Source organism: Cynara cardunculus (genome assembly GCF_001531365.2).
Source record: "Cynara cardunculus var. scolymus isolate 2C chromosome LG 1, CcrdV1, whole genome shotgun sequence".
NCBI lineage: Eukaryota > Viridiplantae > Streptophyta > Magnoliopsida > Asterales > Asteraceae > Cynara > Cynara cardunculus.
Window position 1 is genome coordinate 45,709,450 of NC_037528.1, and position 5,301 is coordinate 45,714,750.

The following is a 5,301-nucleotide window of genomic DNA, read 5'->3' on the forward strand; positions in this document are numbered from 1 at the left end:
AATATAACATTTTATAAATATAATAATTAAGTATTCTGTTAGAACTCAATGATTATCCTAATTATATTTTAGATTTTTTATATTTAAAATGAGATGTGTATCCTGTATTTGATTGTGTTTATCTGCAGTTAGTTACACGAATTCAGATATGGGATGAATTCGAATAGGGATGAATTCGGATAGGGATGAATTCGAAGAGGGATGAACGGGTTTAAGAGTTTTTAAGAGTTTTAAGAGTTTTTAAGAGTTTTAGCCAAATACTTTATAAGATAGTATAGATTTGTATTTTATTGGGGAAAGGAAATGGCGGTGTAACCGCGAGAGAGGAATTGGCGGTGTAACCGCGAGAGAGGAAATGGCGGTATAACCGTGAGAGAGGAATTGGCAGTGTAACAGCGAGAGAAGGACTGGCAATGTAAACACAATAGATAATTAATGAAATGATATATATAAATGTCCAGGTTTGTTATACTCTTGGATTTTAAGATATATATTGATGATATGAGAAAGATTCACTCACTAGACCTATTGGTCTAACGCTCAATCATTGCACTAATATGTTTTGGAGGTCAGCCATCATCACAAGACAAAGGCAAAGGGAAATTATAATAAAGTGATAGTTGGATATTTGTGTTGTAATAGACAAAGTTTTTGTTAACCCATATTTTCTCATATTTTGTAAACAATATAATGTTTGGGTTATACTTAAAGGGTTATCTGAGTTATGATTGATTGTTGTGAATTATACGTTGGTCCAAAAATGTGGGTTGTTACATTTATCTTGGTAGAGTTGGTTTGCACCGTCTTTTCTCTCTTTTCAAGTGTTGGTTAGAATCCAATTTGTATCATTTTCTTAGTTTTTATCTTTTAATTTTAAATTTATTATATTTCTGAAATTTTTTGTTACCAAAGACTCGAATATTGTGTTGGATTTTGATAAATTTCGAAAACCAAAACATTAACAGAGGAAGCAAACAAAATCGAAAAATACAACCTTCTAGAGATCTGGTTACAATCCGATACAAGTAACAAAACAAACATAGACAGTGATTAGAAATACCTTTTAGATCGAAGTGAAAAACCTAATAGCAGGATCTTCTCTATCATGTTCACACCCCAAAGCTTCTATAACTTGTAAACATAGAGGGTGATTAGAAATACTATTTAGATGGAAGTGAAGAACCCAAGAAGAACCCAATAGCAGGATCATCTTTATCGTGTTCACACCCCAAAGCTTCTATCACTTGTAAACAGCAAGAAATCACCTTTCTCTTCCCGTGCAATCCCAAAAGCACCACACTTTATATTGATAATATGTGTGTCCTTGTAGTTTTCAGCCACACCCTTAAGGAGAGGGTATGGACCTTGTTTTCTAGAAGAGATGAGAGGAAAAGCTCAAAAGTGAAATTAAGTTTACGGTTTAGGGATAAGAATCCAACTAAAACCTAACCATATTAGATCAAGGTCCACTCTTAATTAAGCCCAAATAGGTTTAGACTCATAATCAATTAGTCCCTCTAATAATTAATTTTTTCGTATTAATACCGTAGTTCTTATCAGTGTACCACTTGTCAAAAATGATAGTAAAAATAGATGTATTCTTATACAAGCTTTATACTGACTTTTTTTGCAACAAACGTTGCTAGGTTAACAAATTATGACACCAAAACATAATTTCATAGCTTGGAATCTGATTGATGTCTTACAAATCAGTGTGATTTAGATTAGAGTATAAATGCCAAACATCTTTCCTTTTCCTGACCTTTTGGTTTATCTTCCTCAATTTCGGGGCTGATTGTTTACCTCTTAATGATACCATTAAGACTTAAAGGTCTGATTCGGTTAGACATTTTCTTGTTTGGCTAGGTTTTTAAAAAGGTCTTAATGAAAACTTTACATCTGATTCGCTCATTCACCCGCTAGCCCTCCATACGATTCAGATGTCATATTTTTCCAGGTTTGCCCTCCCTTTTTCTCTAATCGTCGTTCTATTCTTCTTCATTAGTCCATATGACGCTTCTTCTTCTTCTTCATCTGTAGGAATCGCCAGCAACCCTCGTCGTTCTCTTCTTCTTCATTAGTCACCAGTCTCGCTCGGTCACCAATCGATCACAGGTAAGACCTCTCCATACATTGTTGCTTGTGGGTATAAACCCTTCTTATGTGGTTAACAAACAGCCCCTATTTTGATCTCTGTGGTTTTCAAGATTGTGAACCTTGTGAGTACGGCATTTATGGTTCTTGTGGTTAACAAACAGCCCCTATTTTAAATCTCTGTGTTTTAAGTCATCAACAGATTTTTGGCCACTGTGTTTAACATACAAACAAGGACAATGGGGAATGTGTTTTCGATCCCTGTGATGTACACCAGAGCCTACGGTTTGATTATGAACCTTGTGACTGTCATTAGGGCATCAATGGTTAACTTATGTAACTGTCATCAGCAGATATTTGGTCCCTGTTTTTTACATTCAAACAATAGCCAAAAGACTCCACTCTCACAAGCAAATTTTTAGTCCCTGTAGCTGTGCTAAAACCTATGTTTGAGGACATTTGTGGTTCTTAAAAAGCATAAAAGAAGCATATTTTTGGTCCCTATGATTCATTCTCAAACAGTAGCCTAAAGGCTCATTTGTAAACCATATTCTCCTAAATCAATCAATGAGAAGCTGTTTTTAAAACAACTTTTGGTCCATGTGTTCTTCAACAACAAAAACAGGATCAATTTTTGTTTCATCAACCAATAACCTGAAGTTGGTTCCCTGTGTTCTTAAGTTAAAAGTCAAAATGAAAAATGTTTTTGGTTCTGTATGCTTCAAAGAAACAGCAAACAGAAAGCACACAATGGAACATGGGTTTGCTCCATGTACTCTTCATAGAAACCAGCAAACAAAAGCAAGGGGTTTTACCGGGTTTTGACCGGGGTTTTACTGGGGATTGTTAGAGATTGACCAGGGACGGGATAATAATCTCCATACCCGTCGGGGACCAGGGCCGGGGGACGTACAAACCGGGGCCGGGGATTACAAAACCCGCCCCATCCCCGAGAGGCATGCTTGGTTTTACTTTGTCAATCTCTAGACCCATCTAGTTAAAGCTCTATCAATGCTATATTATGCTTAAGCATGATCTTCAAGTAACAACCCTTCCATTCGAACCATATATGATCACCATATGCTTATATCCCTAATAGCATAGACTTTAGACTACATGGCCTGTAAGTGAGCTTGAAGGATTGGTTGCTAGAATAAGATCAAATATTTTTTTTTGGAATTTACCAAGTGAACTTGCTGCCACTAATTGGTCTCATTAGGATGTAGAAAACTTGCATACTTGGAGCTTTGGGAAGTGGTAGAATAGTTGCAGTTATGTTGGAAGGGTTTGGAATTTAGTTCATATTAATTAATATTTGGAACTATACAGCCATGGAAATGAATGATAGCATAGCATGACATGCTTCAATAGAAGCTTATCATAGATCTCCATGTCTAGTAGTAGTTGTAATATTGAAGATGTACGTTTTCTGGTTTATACATACGTATGCACATGTGTATATAGAACAAATTACTTGTATTGCATATGTGTATACCATACAAATGAATTGTTATTGGAGTGTATACCTTTTAGGCATATTATAAGATATCTTTTATATGTGGTCCTTTGTTAGGATTTCAGTCTTGATTTGTTATATGTCATCATTTGTAAGGTATGGACATTTTCAATGAGAGTTCACAACCAAAGAGACGTAGAATAAATTGGAAAAAAGAGAGTGTGGTGCGAACATTTCTTGAAGCATGTATACAAGAGGTCGTTGTACATGGACGAGAAGGCACCAATCTTAAGCCGCGTTCATGGAAGAATGTTGCGGAGACGCTTAAAAACAAACATAACTTTGTCGTAGAACAAAAACAAATGAAAAACCATTATGATTATTTGAAAGTCAAATACAATGCATGGACGAGGCTGAAAAACAAAACAGGAAACGTGTATGACCCAACAACCAACACGTTTAATCTAACTGATGAAGAATGGCAGATAGAAATTGAGGTATTTTCATAATTTTATAATTTTATAATTCTATATTCTTTTTTTTATTTGGTATCTTTATAATTTATTTATATATATTTCTAAAACAGAGAAGCAAATATGTAGAACCAATCAGGAGTACATGACTGCTTTTCCCCGATCTTTGTATTCAACTATTTGATGGAGTTCAAGTAACGGGAATTGAAAGTCATGGGCCACATTCTAGTATTCTTGACATTTCCGACCCACTTTCTGATCACTCGAGTGAAGATGTTGAGGTAGTTCCTAATACTCAACAAATCCCGACCCTAACTTTAGGACAATAGTGTGATTCTCGTCCAAGTACACAAGCAAGTAAAAAGCGAAAAGGTAAACAATCAAGTAACACACAAGTTGAAGAAGATATCTCTAAGGTTTGGAAAGCAATTATGGAAAAATATACGAACGATGTGCCTCCTTGCATGGAAAAGTTGGATGAACTTGGATGGGGAACAGATCACCCACTGTACCATGTAGCTACTTTTATCTTCAGTGAGAGTGCCGATTATAGGAAAGTATGGTTGTGTTTAAAGCCGGAAGGTTGTGAGGGTTGGGTTAGAATGATAGGACAAAAGTACGGGATCGTGAAGTCGGAACATATTATGCTTTTGAACATATTGTCTTTTGATATGATTCTACCTTTTGAATGATGTTTTGCTTTTGAACACATGACTTTTGTATGACATAACTATTGAACATGTCTTTTGATATGATGCTATCTTTTGAATGAAGATTTATCTTTGAGCATGCAAATTAAGCTTTCAGTCATGTTTTGTAATTATTTTTATTTGCAAGGTTCTCTATGGATGTTGAGGAAGAATTGTTGCTTTTGTTACTTTTTTGGTTGTATTTGAAACGAAAAGCTACATCAAGAATCAAAAGGATAAGAGATAACACTTCATTGTTGTCCGGCCATGTGTATACTCTAGAACTATTGAATGGCTCAAATACACAATGTCTTGAGTTGATGCGCCTTTCTCGTGATGCTTATATACTACTATGCAACCATTTTAAACAAAAGAATTGGTTGCAAAATAGTATAAATGCAATTGTTGAGGAGAAGATGGCAATTTTTTTAACAATTATAGGTCACAATGAACGCTATAGAATGATTAAAAGAAGATTTCAACACTCAACAGAAACTATCCATAGATATTTCCGTCAAGTACTACGAGCAATGATGGAATTTGCTAGAGAAGTTGTAGGACCAATGCCCAATGAAGAAACCTCCAACAT